Source organism: Hibiscus syriacus, unplaced genomic scaffold, assembly GCF_006381635.1.
Source record: "Hibiscus syriacus cultivar Baekdansim isolate YM2019G1 unplaced genomic scaffold, ASM638163v2 tig00110020_pilon, whole genome shotgun sequence".
Lineage (NCBI taxonomy): Eukaryota > Viridiplantae > Streptophyta > Magnoliopsida > Malvales > Malvaceae > Hibiscus > Hibiscus syriacus.
In genome coordinates, this window is record NW_024062568.1 from 1078105 (window position 1) to 1100825 (window position 22721).

The 22721-nt window shown below is 35.0% G+C and overlaps 4 pseudogenes; 2 read left to right on the forward strand and 2 right to left on the reverse strand.

The window, feature by feature from the left end:
- Positions 1-329: 329 nt before the first annotated feature.
- Positions 330-2575, reverse strand: LOC120213381 (annotated as a pseudogene).
- Positions 2576-6557: 3982 nt separating this feature from the next.
- Positions 6558-9873, forward strand: LOC120213138 (annotated as a pseudogene).
- Positions 9874-10918: 1045 nt separating this feature from the next.
- Positions 10919-13783, forward strand: LOC120213137 (annotated as a pseudogene).
- An 848-nt stretch (positions 13784-14631) lies between these two features.
- On the reverse strand, positions 14632-18359 carry LOC120213382 (annotated as a pseudogene).
- Positions 18360-22721: the final 4362 nt, after the last annotated feature.

A 22721-nucleotide genomic window follows, 5' to 3' on the forward strand; every position in this document is an offset into this window, starting at 1 on the left:
ACTAAATAAGATTTTGAAAAGAATAATAATTACATTACTAAAATAAAAATTAAGTAATAGATGGATAATTGAATATATAGTTTATCACAAATAATAATAATGGGGTAAAGTACATAAAACGGTCATTTATATTGAAATGATATTTTTAGTCACTGAAATTTTAAAAGTTACAAAATAATTATTAAATTTTTTATTTGATTATAAAATGATCACTATTTCATTAGCTGCAATTAAAAGAATGGCATGACATACTAAATTAATAATGGTATAAAACCAAAAAATCAATTTATTTAGTTCATATAATCATCTTAGAAAAATAAATATTATTCTCATAACATAAAATCCGCTTTTGTAGGCGGCCTACTAAAGAAATTCTGGGGAGCATTTAACACATCTTTTCCCAGCAATGGAGGCCTCATTACATAAATTCCTCCAAAAATAAGAAAAACTTCAAGACTAATTAAACAATATAACATCAAAGATCCAACAACACAACAAACAAGGAATATCGATGTAATTCTTGGGTCTCGCCAGTTTAGCAGTGAGTGAAACCTCTCCAACAGTGTTTCAATGTCACCGATCACCGTCACGAACCTCCCCGCGATACTTCTAAGCCGGTCGTTCCATCCGGAGAACATCGGGTCGTCTCGAAGAAGGGAAAGTGTCGAACTCTTCGTCCAGTTCGTCTGCTGTCGCGGGAACGAATTGCTTGGCATCGATATGTGTTGGATGCATCGGTCGCTCCCACCACTGCAAAATCATTGCTTGAATACCTCACAGAATCACTGCTGGCAATATCAAGTGTGGTTTAAGAACTATAATGCAGTAGATTGCAATGACTGCAACGGTTGCTGTCGGATTCTTCCACTTGCAGATTTCATCGAACCATTTCCGAGCATCTGATAAGCACTTAAAAGTAGCCAAAATTCTGAAAAAATTAGCTTTGGCTTTCCTTAAGCTCCACGTCGTGGAACCTCCGTCCAACATGTACTCCACAACTTCGCTCCTTAACAGTGGTTTGGTCCGGCTTAGACTCGAACAGAGAATTTGAGTAGCTTGTTCCCGTAAACTATTGAGTTGATATAACGAAAACGGATAAATATGATGCATTGGAGGCAACAGAGGATTCATGGTGTAAACCAGAAATAAGTTGAAGTAAGATGTGCAAGTAAATCTTATAGCTAACTGAATTTCTCCTGCTCTTTTTACTCCATTAGGCTGTAACACCAAAAGGGGGTAAGAATATGTGTAAATCTTGTTCCTTTCCAGAGTCGAAAATCGAATCTTTACCTTTCCAATACTCGGATCTTTTCCATCTCCAGCCACATCACCATCATGCAAGTGACAGTCATCGAAAACTCCTATGGTAAGCATGGTGTACGGATCATAAACATCCCAAGTATATTGTTCATTCCATTTCGGATCGAAACTGTCGACTACCACTCTTTACCCACTTAGGTCCATATTTCGCCACACAATACCTTCATTGGATGCAAACCAGTAGCATTCATGATCCCCAACTCCAAAATTCCGATCATAGTCGTCCACAGCGATTTTGCTGTAGGCCGGTAATCGCTTCCAAAGTGAATAGATTCATCGAACACATGATATCCGCCATCAGACTTACCCTCATGTTAATCTTACTAAAGAATTTCTCCTCTTTCCTTACACCATCTTCAAACACAACGTCTTCAAGATTGTACCACTTCGATTTAGCCAGTAACGGTAGCAGCCTCTGATCAACATCCGACAAATGAATTACGCACGTCCCTAAATGTCGGATTGTATTGTTTTCGAGCCTATCTTCTACCATTATGATCAAAGGATCAACAAATGGTTCGGAAACAACGAACACCAAATCCTCATTCCATTTAGGATTCACATTCTTATCAGGGGAAACTCTGGTCCTCAATATCACATCCCCAACAGACTTAACATAAACTTCAGGATTCCGACCCTTGTGACCTGGTACTAAATCTTGTGCTTGAATTACGTTAACTCGAAGGTACCAAAGTTTCGGCAAAAGATACGCCTTTGAACGAGTACTCAAAAGGCTTTTGCCGCTCACAATCGCCGAATCCGAATGCCAAGCCTCGGAAAACACACGATCAGCTTGTATGCTATACCAGATAGCCAACATCAATTCTCCTTTCCTAACATTGACACCGTTAATATCCTCCAATTTTTTGTGAGGCCAGGGGACTATCAGGGGGAAGACAAGTTGGAACATCATGCAAAGCAATGGTGATTTTACCAATCATATCCTCATTGATCTCCATGGTTGTACCCTGCAACCGATCTACTGTGAAGGCGAAAACTTGATTCCATTCCGAATCTGGTTTCTTCTGGAAATACTTCGTCGTTGCACGATAGTTTCCGGTCTTTATTTCGACATAAGGATTCATGATTCCAGTGGGAGTTTCCAGCGGTAAATCTCTAGCTCTAACTATTCTGACAAATAAGAACTTCATCTGCTATCGAAGGAAGATGCAAGGTTTTCATTACCGGAGACTCGGTCACCGCCTATGCTCGGTCTGGTTTCCCTCAAAGAATAGTCTACTTCTTCACCTGCCATTGTGAAAAGCGAACTGAAAAGAAGGGATCAAATGTTAGAATCTTCTGCAAAAACTAAATGAACTGTGGAAAACCCCAAGAAAGAATTACGTAAAACAGATTAAGTATATACTTTATATACAACTCAGTTTCCCATAATGCTATTAATTTGAAGATATTCCAAACAAACTGTATGAATTGGGACATAAGAAAACAGGTTTGGATTTCAAAACATGCAAATTTCAATGTTTTTATTGTTGCAAGAAGAGCAGATAACTCAAAAACATCTTTCAGGAGAGACTCGAGTAGAAACCAATGCTGAAGTTAGGATTAGGGTTTTTAAAAGCTACCTTATTTAATTAAATTCCCTGGTCTGTAAATTGGAAGGCAATAGAGATGAGGAAGACGAGTTGCGACACTGAGAAGCTTGTCTGACGGCAATGGAATTTTATACAGGTTAAATCTATTTAAATAGTTTTTTCCCTCTTTTTCTCTCTCAATGGAATGGACTTTTAAAGGGTACATTATGGAAGTGGTCTCTTTTGTTTTTGGTCAGTCTTATATTTTGATCATCGGTTTTAAAAATGTTATGTTCTGATCACCTTTTTAAATATGTTTAATTTTAGTCATCAGACGCTAAGTCATTAATTCTCGTTAGTTAGTTTGAAGACATGATACATTTTTTATTTTAATTTGATCTCTAAATTTAAATAAAATATTAATTTAACTTTGATTTTTAGATAAAATACTAATTTAATTCATGAATTTTAGATAAAAAATATTAATATCATCCCTTAATCTAGTCAAAGTTTCCATCATCGATCATTGTTCATCATTGTCATCGGTCACAATCGACCATCATTTCTTACGACTGTTAGATCTAAAATTTATAGTTCACTTATTTTTTATCTCTTGAAAACGAATCTAATATCATCGAAAAATACTTCAAACTCCACAATCCTTATTGAGTACCTTTCAAATTCCTTTAAAATAAAGGGTAAACAGCACTAACGATCCGTTTTTTTTATCCTGACTTATTTTGGTAATCAATTTTGGAGAAAAAAAATATTTTAATCCCTTACATTATGATTTATTATATTTTAATTACTAGACCTTCAGATTTTCTAAATTTTTTTCACCCTCTTGATAAAAAAAAATCTGAAATATATTGTTCTCCCAAAAAAGTCTCTCTCCTCTAAACCTTGCCCTCATCTTTGCTGTCATTGTTGTTGCCATTGCCTTTAGTCGCCGCCTTCTTTAACCGTTGTTCGATCTCTTTATATTTTACCAACAAGTCGTGACCGCCCCAGAGCCCCCATCATTTTGGTAGCATGCGCAGCACGTAGCTAATGGAAAATCTTGGTGAATACCTTCGTCTGTTTTGCTTATGTACAAGATGCCTTGAAGCTGATTGGGTGCCGTTTAAATGTTTAAAACAGTGCGTTAGCATGCTACCCTATTTAATGACTGTCCCGTTTAGTTTCCAGACGTGTAGGGCTATAACGTGGTGCAAAAACGCTGCAAGTGGCTTCTGGATTTTAGGCCAATAAGCTGCCATGTTACCTTCTTCTCCATATTTGTACTCATCAATCTTCCGGTTCTGAACCTGGTCCAACGGATCTTCGGTCCGTATCGAGTTACGAACCGAGACAAGAATCAGTTTGGGAAGATCAATGAATTCATACCTAACATCACTGTCAAACTTTGGCAGATATAGCTTGAAAGCATTGAAAGCAACAGATGTAGTCGAATACAAGTTAGCAGGAATTGACAATTCCTTGCAAACATCGAAGGCTTGTGTACCAAATAAGCTTTAACTACAGCCTTCGGTCACGACCCGTTGGTAAATTTATGGTTGTAAATTAATAGAGCGTTTGATAAATTATTTGTGAATTGTTCGTATAATGTTCGTTCCTTAAGTTCAGTAAACCGAGTATGAACAAATTTTTTATGTTAATTTAATAAAAGAACGAACATGAATAAATATATGTTTGGTTCGTTTATGATCACAAACAAGCTCGTTCATCTATTCATTTATAAGCTCCTTTATTCCGTTCTCTTTTTCTTATCATTTTTTTAATATTTTAATGTGAATGTATAGACTAAGATGAGCATAAAGTGAACTTAAGAGTTCATATTGTAAGTATAAGGAAATTAAGGACTAGTGGCATAATTTCACTATTTTTCTTTGACATGAAAATAAAAGAGTAAAATGAGAGAAAAAATAAACGGGATTTAAATGAAAATGTTTACGAACGTTAAATAAATATGTTTATGAACATTAAATGAACATGTTAGCACACGCTAAATAAATGAACACAAACACAAACATTTTTTGGGGAAATGAATGCCGCATTCGCATCCAATAGATAAAAAAGAATGAATGAAAAATTTTGGGATCCAACGATTGTCGATGACAACATTCGATGGAGATCAATGGTAGTCAATGATAACAATGGTGAGTGGTAACTAACGACGAAACGCTTCTATCAAATTTAAGGATCAAAATGATATTTTATCTAAAGTTCAAAGATAAAAATGATATTTCATTTGAAGTTTGACTCAAATTAAAAATCAATCTCTTTACTAACATGTTACATCATATAACTAACATGAGTTAACGATTTAATGATCAAAATGTAATAATTAATAACATAAGTGAACAAAATTTAATAAATCAATAACGTAAGTGATTGAAACATAATTTTTCAAAATTGATGACCAAAATGAACAAAATTAAAACAAAAGTAATCATTTCAATAGTTTATCCTAACATTTAAATTTTAACGATTTTTTAAAATAAAAAAATAAAATTGAGATGCGTGTAATCACGCGCGAAAATGTTTGCTTTTCTGTATTCAAGTCTCTATCGAAGTAAATACTTACCATTTCATTTCTCTAACTTCACGCGCCTTCTGAATCGTGCCTACCTGGTCGTAGAACCCACGTAGAATAGAATTTTCAACCTTTAAAAATGTTAAATATATATTTTGGTACTTGATATTGGCTTCAATGTACAATTTAGTACCTACCCCCTTTTGGTCCAATTAGATAAAAGAACTTAGCTTTTAGGTTCAAATTAATACCAAAACTTGACTTAATAATTCAAATTAGTTAAAATATCATTTATTATAAGTACTAATCCAGATCAAAAAGTGAAGTTTGGATACCAATTTAAACTAAAAAGTTAAATTAATATAGATTGGAAAAAAGTTTAGATACAAGTCGAACCTTAAAAGAAAAATTTAGGTACCTAATTGGACCAAAAAGTTTAAGTATCAAAATGCAACTTGAAGCCAAGTTCAAATACCAAAATATATATTTAATCAAAAAATGACTCATTTTTAAACTGAAACACTTTTGATTTGTTTTTGGGTGAAGTATACAAATGATCCTCTAACTATAGGTATTGTTTTATTAAGTCACATGACTATTGAAAGTTATAAAATAATCCATCGACTATAAGGTATTGTTTTGTTGAGTCTGTCGACTATTAAAAGTTACAAAATGATCGTCTGACTATTTACATGTTCCAAAGTCATCATTTTCCTTTAAAAATTAACGGTGGTCTAAATTGGATGTTAAACTACTGACTGAGATACGATAAAATTATATTTTAATGATGACTACTTGTATCATTGTTGCTTTTAAGCACTCTCTCGATGCCATGATATTTCAAGCACTAATTTGACAAATATAATATATACGGAGAGTCGATCAATAAAATACAGCTCAAATGATTTTATAATTAGATTTTATCATATCTCAATCAATAGGTTTACGTCTAGCTCAAACGACCGTTAATTTTTTTAATAAAAAATGCTAAGTTTAGAATATATGAATAGTAAAATTATTATTTTGTAATTTTTAATAATCGAGACTTAATAAAACAATCCTCTATAGTTATTGAACTATTTTATTATTTTAATAGTTAAGAGACTCAACAAAATAATACATTGTAATCGTTTATCATTTGTGTACTTTTTACCCTTTAATTTGATCTTTGTGCTTTCTCGAGAAATTGTCGTCTTCCAATCCAATTCCCAAACAATCCTCCTCCTCTCTCTCTCATTTTAAATTATTCACCGGTTCCATTTCTGTCAAATTATCCCATATAATACCTAAAAAAAGGGAAAAGAAAAAGGAGCGTTCCTCCTTTTCTTTATAAAACTTTTGCCCTTCTTCTTCATTTGGACCGTCTCCACTCGTATATGGAAGGCTTTTCTTTTTATTCAAATAGGTTTTTGGGTATGAATTGAAGGTACGTTTTCTGGGCTTCCTTTCCCTCTCTTTTTTGGGTATTTTTATTTCATGGATTTTTTTCTTTGGTTGGTTATGAATTTTGTTTCTTAGAATACTCTAGATCTTCTTGATTCTTTAATGGAGTTCTATTTTTAGTAAATGTAGTTTTATTCTTCTCTTTTTTAGGGTTTTTTTTTATGTTTTCTCTACATTGTTATAACTTGAAACGATTATGTATTTTAGTTGGGTATTTTCGAGAAGAAAAGTTCTAATCTGATTTTCTCATAAATACCTGTCTTCTTTTTGGATGATTAGGCAGAATTCAGAGCTGGCCTGTGAATTTAAGAGATAAAGGGGAAATATTGGGAGTTTAAAAGAATTGGGTGGTAAGAATATGTAGTCCTTCTGATTATTTCTTTCTTTCTTTTTAAGTGTATTAATTTTGATGATATGCATTGAGGGATGTATTGGTTTAATTCTAATGATCAAACATTAGTTAATTACATTCATTTTGTTGATTCTTAAATGCCCTGTTAAAAAGCAAAAATCTAGGTTGATATTTGTGTTTTTGGATACCCATTTATGTTGGTTTGAGAGAAAAGATTGTACGAAAGAGTTACTGCAGATGATCGACTGTTCGTTCAATTGTAATGAAATAGTTTTTACCCATTAATTGTTTGTGGTGGAATATAGTTTCATGAGGGTTAGTGATGATGGATGGAAAAAATAAGCTGAAGTATTAAAAGCATGCTTACTTGTCGGCGTTTAAATGATAGTATTTTTTACGGAGTACCGACTCAGAGTAGCCATTTAACATGATAACTTCTCTTGAAGTATGATTCAGATAAAACAATTTTATAGTATGTGAAATGTTGACTGATTTTGCGCTTTTCTTTTTTCTTTCAGTTTAGATTGCACATAGGTATTAGCATGGCATCTGGGAATCCATTTTTTGATGATTTGCAGAGCAAGCCTGAGATTATTGATCTGTCAAAAAATGAAGATATTTTGGATAGTGAATCTGTGAATGATCCTACTCAACCAGCTACAAAACCAAATTTGGTTGTGTCTAGCAGTGTTCGAGAACTGTTGGAGTGCCCTGTTTGCTTAAACGCAATGTACCCACCAATTCATCAGGTGTGTTCGTATGACACGTTGTAGTTGATGATTACTTTCAAGAAATCTTTAAGCAATACTATTATTTGTGTTTGGTAATCTCTTGCTATTCATTGGAATCTTACTTGTTATTGTTAGTGAGTGCTGAACACTGTACTTCAAGAACAATGAAGAGTCCAAGCAACATAGCTTGCTCATGCTAACTCATCCCTAAAGATATATTTACCAATCATGTGTATGTACAAGATGAATCTATATTGCATACACTTGCGGTTGAGCATTACATTACACCTTAACTGGTCAAAAAGGCTCAATGAGTTATCTTTTGATAATCTTGTGGTTGTTTTTCTTGTTTTACTCTAGCTATTGATCATTTCTTTACCTTTAAGTAAGTTGTAGTTTCGAATCATTGAATTAACTTGTTTAGATAAATGCATTAAAATTTGATATGGAAAGGGGAAATGGAAGTTTCAATCAATGTCAAAATAGAAGCTTCACATTGGAGAATAATGTTATAATGTATACCAATGAATGACATGAAAAGGAAGTTTCAATCTATGTCAATATTCATATGTGTATATATTGTATTCTGTTATTCTTTTTAACAGTGAACACGAACACTGTAAACTGACCGTCTGTTTTCTTTCTCTGTGCAGTGTTCAAATGGACACACATTGTGTTCTGGTTGCAAGCCAAGGGTGCAATGTAATGCTCAACCGCATCTATTGTAATTGTCTTGCATTGGAGAAGGTTGCTGCATCTTTTCAGCTTCCCTGTAAATATCAAAGTTATGGGTGCGTAGGCATGTATCCATATTACAGCAAGCTAAAACACGAGTTGCAGTGTTCATATAGACCATATAGTTGCCCTTATGCTGGGTCAGAATGCACAGTTGTTGGTGATATTCCTTTTCTTGTTGCTCACTTGAAAGATGATCACAAAGTTGACATGCACAGTGGCAGCACCTTCAACCATCGTTATGTCAAATCAAATCCGCATGAGGTTGAGAATGCTACATGGATGCTAACGGTATTATTTCCTTATTATTTCCTTATTCTTTCCTCGTATCTTCTGTCAGTATTTTGATTTCTCTTGAATCCTCAAGAAGATGAATTATTCTACCATTAATTTCAAGAACTGGAAATTGATTTTCTGAATGTTATGTATTGTCATATTGTTCTACCATTGAAAACTTGCATAGAGGGGGACCGAATCTATTGAAGTGTCTTTGCTGTTATGAAGTTGATTTCTACTTTTGAACAAGAGATTTTTCTTCTGTTACTGTTTCTTTGTCATTTGACACGGCCATGATATTTTCAATAGACTGAACCTTGTTATTTTAGATTTTATTTAAAGATTCTATGAGAGACAGGCCACTGATTTTTGGATTTCTTTTCTCGATTTCAAGGTTTTCAGTTGCTGTGGTCAGTACTTCTGCCTGCATTTTGAAGCCTTCCAGCACGGGATGGCTCCTGTTTATATAGCATTCTTGCGGTTTATGGGAGATGATAATGAGGCAAAGAACTATAGCTACAGCCTTGAGGTGGGTGGGAATGGGAGGAAGTTGATTTGACAAGGGGTGCCAAGGAGCATAAGGGACAGTCATCGGAAGGTTCGTGACAGTTTCGATGGTCTCATCATCCAACGCAACATGGCTTTGTTCTTCTCGGGAGGAGATCGGAAGGAGTTGAAGCTTAGAGTGACAGGAAGGATATGGAAAGAGGAGTAAAAATCGGGGAGGTGCCGTCTCTACAGTTGCCTCCGATTCTGTTTTGTCGTAATAGCCGGTAGATTGGTTTCTTTTGGTACGATTCACGGGTCTTCTGGTCATGTATTTCTTGGTTTGTTGAGGGGGCAAGCTCTCTTTGCTTATCCATGCATCAAATACATGAATTGAAAGATGTTAACATTAATGTCAAAATCTGGTATCTACATGTAATCAATTTAGAAAATTAGAAATGCTGATTCTTAGGGTGCAAAATACCCCTTTTTTTTTTGTCTTCCTCTTGGCTGCTTCCAGAGGTACCTAAATACTATTGGCTGAAAGTTGAAACCATTACCCCTTGATAAAAAAGAAAATATAACCTTACCTAATACTAACATTAACATGATAGTTCATGGTGCTCTGCTAACATAATTTTACATATGAAATAATTACATGATAGAAGGATTTAATTATTTTTTAGAAAGTTTAAAAATTTATTTAATCTTTAAGAAAAAAAATTAAAATTAAAATTAAAAAATATTAAAATATTCAAAAATAAATATTATTCAATTACTAAAATTGTTATGAAAAATTTTCAACGAAATAGAAAAGACATGGTAGAATCGTAGCTATAGAATACCACCTTCGTTTAAATGCATTATCACTCTAAAGCAAGACAGATTTAACTGAAAATATGGTAAACGAAATTCAAGCTTATAAGAGATTGTTGAAGACTTTTTTATGAAAATATTTAATATTTTATAAATTTTGTTTTTAAAATATTTCTAATATATCATTTTATAGGTTTTTTTGGTATTTTTTATTTTATTTTTAAAATTTTTAATAGGATTTTTAGCAATTTTGTAATATTTCTTTTTTAATATTTTAATACTTTTTTGTATTTTAATATTTTGAATTTTAAATAATTTTTAATTTTTTTATTTAGATTAAATAAAAAATTAAACTTTCTAAAAGAAACAATTAAGTTGTCAAACTTTATAAAAGAATTAATTAAGTTTATCTATCACGTCATCATCATTCACTCACGAAACATCACATCAATACTTTAAATCACTATGTCAATATAATAAACTATCATATTAACATCTTGAACCAACATATCAATATTCTAACTATTATTATTAAGGTCACTTAATTTGTACTATAATCATAATTCTTAAATACAAGACATAAACCTTTTTTCTTGTAAGCCTAAAAAGAAGTCGGTGGATATTAAAAGTTAAATCCCCAAAGACACAGCCCATATGATAAGCCCTAATATAATTTTTCTTTCAGCCTCTCGTAAATCATTTTTCTCCCCAAAATCCCAATTTCAAACACTCTCCAAAATCCCCCCAAATCCAATCACCTATCCTCTGAAAAATAATACTAATAGTAATAGGAAACAACGGAGTGCGCATAACTCAGACACCCAATTTCTCGAAGAAGAAGACGAGGACTGAAACACGTGCTTTAAAATGTCAGCCTCATCGCCATTGGCGACGACGACGGCCACACCTTATCCTCCTCCGCCGTTTCAGCGTATGGATACGCTGCCTAAGACACAACGCGGGCTTAATAAGCCTAAATGTATTCATGCGGCAATGTTGCCCGTTCCAGGTTAAGTTACTTCGAAGAGATGGTTTATTTATCCAATGGAACAACAAGATACGTTAAGTTACTTCGAATTTTAGACTCTGGATTTATTTAATTTGGTTGTTGATTTTTGTTCTGGTTTTTGTTTGTTCAAAAGTTGCTGGAAAATTTATGCTATAAACTGGGGTAAAATTTAAAACTCCGCGATTAAGTTTAGATATTTATCTAGTTTAATCCATTTAAGGAATTTTAAGAGCTTCATTTCTGGTGTTTGATTGCTTCGATTTCTTATGCAGGTGCCCATATCGTTCCTGCAAGAGTTGTTGCTCAAAAGCACAAAATCCATGCCACATTCATGGTATGCCTAGGAAACTTGGAAGATGAGTTTATTTTTGTTATTGTCAAATGTCAGTTGTTTTGGTTATCATATTATGTCTGATTTTGTGGTTACTCGTGAAGGCGAAGTGGAAGTTTTAATGTCAGGGGGTGATATGAAATAAATTTCATGTTGGAAGCTGTTAGAATGCGTATTTTCTTGAAATACATTACAAATACCTGAGGATTCTTGGTAGTCATCTAGTTGATTCATTTTCTTTAGGGGATGTTCTGATTCTTGAGGGCCGACTTTCAGTATTGTTAGTTGCTTATTTCACAAGATGATATGTTTCCTTTTTTCCGGAATTATCATTTATTCTATTGAAAGGTTTAACAATATTCTGAGCTTAGGTTTAAGTTTATTCTAAAAGCAGGGCTTAAGGTGATCGATCACCTATGGGGTTATCAAACTTGGCCCATTATTTAGAGGAAAATGAAATATCTTTTTTGTAGGAATTGTCACTGAAGGAGTTTAGAAGTTTCCTTTGATATGGATAAAAATGAGGAATTTGCTCTGAGTAGTGAATACTTGAGCTTGTGTATTGTTAAATTCAGCCTTTCTTTACATTGTAATTGTTAACGAATATCTTTTATGTAGGAATATGTATTGTTAACGAATACTAGAGGAAAATGGAATATCTTTTATGTAGGAATATGTATTGTTAATGAATGAAGCAATGAAGACATAAATAACTCAATTCCTGATTTACATTGTAATTGCAGTTTTAAAGTCAAATTCAGCCTTTCCAGAGAAGTCACCAACTTCAAGCACTCCTCCATCGGAGCAGAAGTCAACACAGGCGTCTTCTCAAGTGTAAGTCGCAAAGATCAGCAGCTACTCAATATATGCATTTCCTTTCATTTTTGAAACTATGACACAAAATGCAGAAGAGTATATATCAGCCTGAACAACTTATGTTTCTATGTGAAACTGTCATTTCGAGCCGATATAGTTCACAAAATTTTTTATTGCATGCATGTAACATTCCATGTAGGAAAACGTGGCTGTGCCATGTTGGTCAAAATGGGCCTCGCTGGAAATGTACATCCATTCTCATGTTTTGTATATTGCTACTCTACCATCACCGACGCTGTTTCAAGAATTCTTAACTAGCATAGGTTCTGAAAGCCAGCATTTGATTATTTAATGCCTTGGCTCTAGAATTCCTTTCGTTTTTTTCTTTTGTTTTTGAGTTGCTGACTTCATTATATTGGTTATCTACATCAGCTGTTCAACACTATCTTTCTAGGCTTTAAATTGATTGAGTTTATCATTCGAATTGTGGCTTATTCCCCCTCTGTTGCATGTTATTGAGGACGCCCTTAAGGGTTCCCTCATTTCGACAACTCTCCAATGCTTTTGCACAATTCGACAATCTGCAGGTCCGAACAAAGAAACACCTGACACGAAAGGTGCGGTTTAGTTAATAGTAAACAGACTCTTGTTCAACTTTTTTATATAACTGTATAGGCCTTGAACTGGTATGCTATTTCTGGATGCTATATCCTTGAACGAATGGAGGTTTTTCAAGTTGAAGGAATTCAAGGATGGAAATATCGAAATTGAAAATGATGCTTTTGACCGGTACCTGCAGAATATTAGTTTACTCGAGGAAGTCTTTTCTATAAAATCTATGGATGAAGGGTCCGATGAGGATGAAGGGTCTAAGCCTAGCCCCACTTCAAAGGAAGATCAGACTTCAGGTCTGAAGTTGACCCTAAAATCTGACCCGGTGAGAACCAATAATGCCAGAAAGAGGATAAAACAAATTGTTGATCAGGGGATAGAAAAGCTTAAGAGAACTAAAGCAAATGATGGTGCTCATGATCCAGACGACCAAAATAAACTGGACGGTAAGTTGAACAAGGTTAAAAACTTGTGGGTTGAGAGAGCTTCAGTTGTAAGTGATATTGTCGACAAATTGAACAAAGCTCGAAATGAAGAGGATCTAAAATCGTGTATGGAGATGAAGGCACAGCTTTATAATCAAAGCTCGATGTCTTCCGAGACAGAAATGAAAGATCCCGCAACATTTAACAAAGAGTGCACAGAGACTCCCAGACAAGTAACACATCATCTGCTCACTCGAATTGAAATTGATCAAGAAACTTTCAACAAAATCAATGCACATTTTAGTACCGTAGAGCAAATTGAAGATTTATAAATGTTAACACAACAATCAGTTCCTAAGATAGATTAGTCTCCGGTTACAACTTGTTGAGCTATGATTAATGGTGGTGGTTGAACCTCCCTCTTTCTTTGTTTTAGTATCATTGTTTAAATTTTTTGTTGTTAATTATTCTCTTTTTGGTGCTTAGTTGCTATCTGTTGGACAAAATCCAAACACAAATATTTTAGGAAAATGAAGCACAGTGGCATAATAGCATGGTGGAAAAGCTAGTGTTGTTTGCATTGCAGTTACTTGATTAATAACATAAAATTTAAGTAATTTTTTTTAAATTATTCAAGTTGGCAATTCTTAATTTATAATTCAATTTTTTTTCCAAATTGAGTCAAATTTATAAAATTTGAGTCGAATTGAATCATGTTGTTAGGATTTTTGTTTAAATTTAATTGTAAATATTTATAATGATATGATATTAACTGATTATAATTTAAACAATTTTCTATCACCATATATATATTCATATTGCTTTATATACGATATACATATACATAATCTAGAATTAAGGGGTTCCATCCTAACTTAAAAATCAATATACTAATTATTAAAAATTGAGTTATTTAAGTCATATTTTATAACTCAACTCAAATTTTAATTTTTTTAGCCTAGTCGAATTTATAAAAATACGAATTTTTAACATTGGGTCTAGTAAAAAAATTAATTTTTTTGAATCGTATTTTACTCACTCCTAATAGTAGCATAGTGGACGATTTAAATCATCACCTACCAATCATGTAATATGTGTGGAAATAATATTTACACATTTGTTTAGATTTTTTCTTAATCAACTAACAATATACACTCTACATACACAATTACTCTATCCTAAATCTTTTAAGAGAACAACATTCCTTTCAATGGGTTATCATTCCACCCTTAGTCGTATGGAATTTGGACGTATGCAGCATCACAAACAAAAGGAACGTCAGTATACATACCAGCAAGAGCACACCGAATGCACTCCAAAACAGTAAATAGGTAGGCGAATGCCACAGCCGTCCAAAAGTGCATACCAAGCTTACCCCAATATATAGCAAGCGGCATCCACCGGCTCACAGTCCCAATCACCTGCAAGGCAATTTTCAATAGCATTCCCATCATCATATGAAATCTGAAAAGTGAGGCCATTCCTTTCTCCTCACAATTCCGAGATACGAAACGAAGAAATACGCCATTAGAAACCAGCTCGGCAACCTTCCAATGGCTCCGAGGAACGGATAGGTCAAGAACTCGAAGTCTTCCAAGAAGGGGTGTAAATTATATGCTGTCTCTGCATACATCCATGTTTCATGGAGAGGCATTAAATAAGGGAGGCATGCTAAACTCCTCCACCACCATTTAGGCTTCTTAGTCATAGGGGGATATCGAAACTGTATGACACATCCTTCGATACTCGAGGCACCGAATAAGACCTCCTACGCCTAGGAAACAAGGGTACTGTATGAGATAAGCCACCAAAATCCCCATTTAGTAGAGGGTTTGATGCAGTGGAAAGGTGCAAGACAGGCAAACCTAAAAATCAATGATCATAAATTAGACAAATAACAAGCAATTCAGGCAATTCTGAGGCAAACTAGAATGAGTACATACATATATGCAGAATGCTTGGGAAAATATAGTTTGGTTTTGTCATATGCATAATTCAGAACATTTCGCTTATTGAACCTTTAGGGAAACCAAAGGGTGTGCTGCATCCATGCAGACTCATGGCCAGATACATTTAAGAACAATTTAGGAACATTGCTTAAAGTTAAGCAAAGGGAAAAACAAAATGGCAAATCATTACAGAAATTAAGTAATTACTATGTTTCTCTCATTAAAAAAAGTCCCCATCACATATATACATTTCAATTTGCAAGAGATATATATATAGCTGAAGAAACACCAAAACCAGAAAACAGGAAAAGAGCTCTTAAACGATCATCTCTTTCTAGCTATCAAACCATCATCTGATTTTGACCACCAAAGACCAATTTAATCTATTCCCCATGCCTATGCTACTCAGACTCGGAGGTGAGTGACGAATACACGTATGCTTAATATTTTTCGAAGCCTTTTCATATATTTGGAGGATTGTACCCCATATCCAAATAAGTGTAAGACATAAATACTTTAGAGAAACTAAAAAGTCTGAGTAACATAGTTCAAAATATAAGCTGGGAATCAATGTTAGGCAATACTTGCAACTAGTATCAACAACAAAATATTCCAACATTGACACTTCAAAACCATAAAAATCATCAAGTTCAAAACAATAGTCAAAACACACTATTAGGAGTGTAAATGAACAAAGCTTTTGATAAATTGTTCGGTTCGTTTATTAAGCTAAATAAATAAATATGAACAAAATTTTTATAGTAAACAAAAAAACACGAACATAAGTATGTCCGGTTCCTTTATGTTCATAAATAAGTTCTCTTTTTCCTTTTATTTTTTTACATTTTAAAAATTGGTTCATAAAATCTTATTCTGGTTCCTTTTCACATGTCGAATCTTAATTTCCCAATCCTGCTTCAGTAACTTACAAATAGCTTCAGCTATAAATTTTCCTTGTAGTATCCTAGCATCGTCCTTAATCGCTTTGATTCCATCCATACAATCAGTTTCCAATATTAGTTTCTTAATTCCTAGTCTTCGTGCATGTTTGAGCACGTCGTGGATAGCCCAAACCGTGCACAATCAGAATTTTACTTATTCATAAATATCATCTTTGTTTTATCCTAACTGCACAACAGTTTCCCGCTTTCGGCGCTTCTAAATTAAATGATTGACAATAATAAGAAGAAAAGGAAATGAGTTGCATAACATTAAACATAATATTTTGTTTTACCTGATGATTTTCCTGCAGCAAGTCGCACGTTTAGATCCACCGTGCAATGGCGGTTCTTCCTCAAAGGTAATGTCCGGTGATTGACGCAGTCGTTTGAAGGGATCAAAAAAGAGGAGAAAAGGGAGGGAATGAGTCGGGGTATTTGGGCTCAGATGATTTTGCCCTTCTAAAAATAAAAATAAAAATTGGAACAAAGTAGAGGAAAATGACGTTACATTTGAGGATTTATTACAATTTCATCCTCAACCTTAACCTTAATTATATATGATTCTAATATTTTTTTAAAATTACAATTTCATCCCCAACCTTGATCTCCCCGTAGAGTGCCTCCAATTTGGTTCCTCCCAAATGAAATAAATCAGAGAATTCCAGGTAAATTTAAGAATAGTGAGAATCAAAGACATGCTTCTCAATCTAGAACAAACCCAATGCAACTTTGAATTTCAGTTAAACTGCATCAGATAAAACTATACTTTCCACGTATTGTTTATATAATTAAACTTTCAATTATTTCAATTAAAATATTAAATTTGTATTTTTGTTTCAAATATATTATTGGATCGTTAATTCGATAAAGACGCGATAATAATTGGCGACATAGATATCACCATTATTTTAGTTGTGCTATTTTGAGACACAAAACAACATCGTTTCGATGTGATATCTGCATCAATAATCTTCATCTACAATATGTGTCGTTATCATGTTCATGACCTAATGATATAATTAGAAACAAAAACAAAAATTCAATGTTTTAATTAAGCAATTAAAAATGTCAGCAATAATTAGTGTAGAAACTTTATGAAGAATGAACATGTGTTTTGGCACAATCATGAAGATTTTTGGAGGCTTAATGATAAAGAAAAGATTGACGGCTAGAACACTATGTGATTGAAGAGATATGACAAGCAAAAGCAAATAAAATGTGGCAATGAAGCATGGTGACACAACAGTAGCCCTTATCAATTAAGGAGACTATTATGACAACAAATAAGTTGAAAAAGTAAAAATGATAAAGGTTGAAGATTCTAGTATGGTGGCAATTCATGTTGCTAGAAACTTTATTTAAGTTGTTTTATGTATACTATAAATATAGTTCATTGGATTAGTGTAATAGACGTAAGAAAAAGAAGAAGAGCGTGATGCTCAAGTCAAGAGATAAAACAGAAAGTTAGTTATAAGTTTAAAGATTTAATAAATTTTTGTGAATTGTGTTTGTAAACTAACAACTAGTGTATTGTATTCATATCTTAATTTACAATAATATATTACGAGAGTTATAAAGATATCATGTGCCTGCTTTCGCTTCCAACAATATTCAATATTAATATTAAGGCCAAATTACATTTTTCCCTCAACCATGGATAAGTTTTATTGTTAAAGACAGCCCCTGCAAGCAGTAGGGTACAACAGCGAAAGTGACACTGAAACAGATCCACAAAATACAGTAAAACTAGAAATAACACAGAAACAAACACAACAACTAAAAAGGAATAGGAAATCAGCAGGACATATTGCATAAGCAAGAGTAAACTACAATTGTAATTGAGAATGCGCCTCGTCCAATACCGTCCGTAGAGTTGGAGCAGGAGCATGAGGGAGCTGAACTCCGCTTTTATCACACTGATATTTTAAATCCGACAAATTGGGGCAGTCTTGAAGGTCACCAGGTCCTCTTCCTTCTACCCTTTTATAACAGAAACGGATCTCCCACAGCTGAACTTTGTGTTACATGCAATTTGAGGATTTACTCCATATTTTCCCTTCAATTTCTTCTGTATTTCGGCTAATGTATAAGATCTTCCAACTTCAATGCCCACATCTGGTTGGAGGTGTTGGTCAAAGAAAAGATAGCAGTCGGTGGCTGCTTGAATTTAAAACATGGGCTGCTAAATATTTTATTATTTAGTAATATGGATAATTACAAAATTGAGTCATTGGACTTTAGGATATTTTCAAAGATTAGTCCCTAAGTTTCAACTATAAATACCCTAGTTCATTTAGCTTGAAAATCATTCTAAAAATCTTCCAGTTCTCTCTCAAGTGTGTTTTGTAAACACCTGTAAAATTTCTCTCTTAGTAAAAGATCTGCAGCAGTCCGGAGATGTAAGCAAAATTGGTTGAACTCCGTTATCAATTTCGGGTATTATTTTTCCGTTTTTATTTCGCATTCTCACTAATCTGGTTATAGGAAATTACTTGTACTCGGTTTATTTCCTAACAACTGGTATCAGAGCTTTTGGTTGTGAATTTTGTCAATTTTTGCGAGGTTACTATTCATTATTATTCACGTGAATAGTAAATTTCGTGAATAGTAAAAATTTTGTCGGCGATACGAATTTGTCGACGGAGGTGTTCTAATACACGGTGGTTCGCAAGAATTGTCAAAAACGATCCAAAGAAGCCAGATTCGAGTGGGAGCGATGGCTGCAGACGAAGGGAAGGTGAAAATTGAAAAGTTCGATGGTGCGGACTTTGGCTTTTGGAAGATGCAGATCGAAGATTTTCTGTACCAGAAAAATTTATATCAACCCCTCTTAGGAAAGCAACCAGAGGGCATGAAGAATGAAGACTGGGCTATTCTCGACCGACAAGCCCTCAGAGTTATCCGACTGACGTTGTCCCGCAATACTGCTTTCAACATAGCAAAGGAAAAGACCACGGCGGGTCTTATGGCGGCTCTCTCCAGTATGTATGAGAAGCTATCAGCCTCAAACAAAGTGCACTTCATGAGGCGATTATTCAATTTGCGGATGACGGAAGGGGCATCGATGGCACAACACCTAAATGAACTCAACACAATTACAACTCAGTTGAGTTCAGTGGAAATAGAATTCGATGATGAAGTTCGAGCTTTAATTCTCTTATCATCTCTACCAGACAGTTAGAATGTTACTGTTACAGCAGTTAGCAGCTCGTCGGGAAATAGTAAATTGAAATTCGAAGATGTTCAGGATCTGGTACTGAGCGAAGAAATTCGACGGAGAGAATCGGGTGAAGCATCAACCTCCTCAGCCTTGCACACGGAGTCCAGAGGGAGAACTTCAGAAAGAAATTCAAATCATGGCAGATCGAAATCCAGACGGGGAAAATCCAGAACGGGAAAGAAAGATTTTACCTGTTATAATTGTGGCAAGAAGGGTCACTTTAAAAGAGATTGTCGAGCACCGAATAAAAATACCGGCGCATAGGAATCTGCTAACGTGACAGAGGAGACAGGTGATGCCATGATTTTAAGTGTCAACAGTCCGATTGAATCATGGATCTTGGATTCAGGGGCATCTTTCCACTCCACCCCATGCCGAGAAATCATGGAGAACTATGTCAGTAGTGATTTTGGGAAGGTTCATCTAGCTGATGATGAAACCTTGAAGATCGTCGGAAAAGGAGACATCCGACTAAAGTTGTCAAACCAGACCACCTGGACGCTGAAAGGAGTGAGACATATTCCTGGCCTTAAAAGAAATTTGATTTCTGTAGGACAGCTTGATGGTGAAGGATTTAGCACAACCTTTTCAGGCTGTGAATAGAAGATTACCAAAGGAGCACTCGTCATTGCTCATGGTAAGAAAACTGGTACTCTCTATATAACCTCAAATTTAGAGAATATCATTGCAGTAGCAAATGCTGATGGAAAATCAAACCTATGGCACCAAAGGCTTAGCCATATGAGCGAGAAAGGGATGAAGACACTTTTGTCAAAGGGGAAGCTGCCAGATCTAAAGAATGTAGATGTCGGACTATGCGAGGATTGCATCTTTGGCAAACAAAAGAAAGTCAGCTTTGCAAAGATTGGTAAGACACCCAAGGCTGAAAAGTTAGAGTTGGTTCATACTGATGTATGGGGACCATCTCCAGTTCCATCTCTTGCAGGCTCATTATATTATGTCACCTTCATCGATGATTCTACAAGGAATGTGTGGGTTTATTTTCTGAAGAAGAAATCAGAAGTATTTGATACCTTCAGAAAATGGAAGGTCATGGTGGAAAATGAGACTGGTCTGAAAGTCAAGCGGTTGAGGTCTGATAATGGAGGAGAGTACAGAAATCGTAGATTCAGAGATTTATGCGCAAATAATGGGATCAAGATGGAGACAACAGTTCCCATGACATCGCAGCAGAATGGCGTAGCAGAGCGTATGAACAGAACTCTGAATGAACGTGCCAGAAGCATGAGGATACATGCCGGATTGCCCAAATTTTTATGGGCTGAAGCTATCAACACTGCAGCTTACTTGATCAACCGTGGGCCCTCAGTTCCTTTGGATGGCAGAATACCAGAGGAAGTTTGGAGAAAGAAATAAATAAATCTTTCACACTTAAGAGTGTTTGGTTGTATTTCTTATGTACACATAGATTCTGCTGAAAGAAGTAAACTTGATACCAAGTCCAACAAATACGTCTTTGTTGGTTATGGTGGTGATGAGTTCGGTTATCGATTTTAGGACTATGAAAATCGGAAGATCATCAGAAGCAGAGATGTCATTTTCAATGAGAATGTGATGTACAAAGATAGGTTAACCATGGAATCAAGTAGCTCCAACATCGAAGCTGAAACAAAGGAATTTGTCGAGTTTGAGGAGATTTTGGAAATGATGTTCAGATCAATCCTGAAGCAGTTCAAGAAGAACCAGGCACACCAGAACTGAGGCGCTCCTCCAGAATTCCTAAACCAACCCAACGGTATTCTCATTCTTTGCACTACTTGTTACTGATTGACAATGGTGAACCAGAGTGCTATGATGAAGCAATGCAAGCGGAGAATTCAGTCAAGTGGGAGTCTTTCATGAAAGATGAGATGGACTCGCTTATGTCAAATCAGACATGAGAATTAGCTGAATTACCACCAGGTAAGAAAGCGCTGAATAACAAGTGGATCTACAGGATCAAAGAAGAGCACGATGGGAGCAAACGCTACAAAGCAAGATTAGTTGTCAAAGGCTTTCAGCAAAAAGAATGTATTGACTACAATGAAATTTTCTCTCCAGTCGTAAAACTGTCTACAATCAGACTGGTGTTGAAAATTGTAGCTGCAGAGAATTTACATCTTGAGCAGTTAGATGTAAAGACAGCTTTCCTTCATGGTGATTTGGAGGAAGAAATCTATATGAGGCAGCCATAAGGCTTCATAAAGGCAGACAAGAAAAACCTGGTATGTAGGTTGAAGAAGAGTTTGTATGGTTTAAAACAAGCTCCTAGACAGTGGTACAAAAAGTTCGATAGTTTCATGGGTAGCAGTGGTTTTACTAGATGTCAAGCAGATCATTGTTGCTACATCAAGAGGTTCGACAACAACTTCATTATTTTATTGTTGTATGTTGATGACATGCTCGTTGCAGGCTCAGACATGCAAGAGATTATAAACTTGAAGCAAAAATTGTCGAAGCAGTTTGCTATGAAAGATCTGGACGTTGCAAAGCAGATTCTTGGGATGAGGATCAACAGAGACACAAAGTCGGGGACTTTGATGTTATCACAGGCTGAGTACATCAACAAAGTACTCTCCAGGTTCAACATGCAAGATGCTAAACCAGTAAGTACACCTTTAGGTGTTCATTTTAGACTCTCTAAAGAACAGTCACCGAAGACGGAGGAAGAACGTGCACACATGGTGAAGGTGACGTATGCCTCAGCAATTGGAAGTCTGATGTATGCCATGGTTTGTACCAGACCAGATATTGCTCATGCAGTGGGAGCTGTTAGCAGGTACATGAATAATCGGGCAAGGTACACTAGGAAGCAGTCAAATGGATCCTCAGATATCTGCGGGGTACCACAAACAAAGTACTTTGTTTCAAAGGTGGAGATATGATACTGACAGGCTATGTAGATGCTGACTTAGCCGGAAATGTTGACATCAGAAGGAGCACTACAGGGTATGTCTATACTCTAGGAGGTATTGCAGTGAGTTGGGTTTCTCAACTACAGAAGATAGTTGCTCTCTCCACAACTGAAGCAGAATATGTCGCTGTTACAGAAGCCATCAAGGAGATGGTTTGGCTCCAAAGTTTCTTGGAAGAGTTAGGCAAGAAACAAGAAAATAATGTCTTGTATTGCGACAGTCAAAGTGCTATCCACCTAGCAAAGAATATGTCTTTTCATTCCAGAACGAAGCACA